The following is a 465-nucleotide window of genomic DNA, read 5'->3' on the forward strand; positions in this document are numbered from 1 at the left end:
GTGTGTGTTACGGGGTGCGTTACAGGTGCGGGGTGCGTTAGACGGCTGCGGGTGCCCCGTGCTGCCCCAGGACGGGGGCTGAGCCCTGCCGTCTGTAGCTGCCCTGTGCGGGGGTTTCCCCGGGATTCGTGACTGCCGTGCTGGGGTCCCTGCACTGCCAGGGGGCAATTCGGCACCCCAGATCCCCGTGTTCGGGAGCAGAGATGCACCGACAGCAGTTTGCGCTCGGGAAAAAAAAAGGCGCTGGCGCTGCTCCCCGCGCCCACTTGTGCCCCCTTTGCCATCACCTCGCTCCCCGCAGCCCCGGGCTTTTCTTCTTAAAACTCGCGATAATCTGAAGTAACTGGATTAACCTCCTGCCCCCCCCTGCGGGCAGCTGGGCTGGAGACCTGCCACCGCCAGGGAGGTGACAGAGCCTCACGAGGCCACCAGCAAAGCCGTGGCACTCGCCGCCCTCCGCCGGGT

The sequence above is a fragment of the Fulmarus glacialis genome, unplaced genomic scaffold (genome assembly GCF_000690835.1).
Source record: "Fulmarus glacialis isolate BGI_N327 unplaced genomic scaffold, ASM69083v1 scaffold24161, whole genome shotgun sequence".
Taxonomy (NCBI): Eukaryota; Metazoa; Chordata; class Aves; order Procellariiformes; family Procellariidae; genus Fulmarus; species Fulmarus glacialis.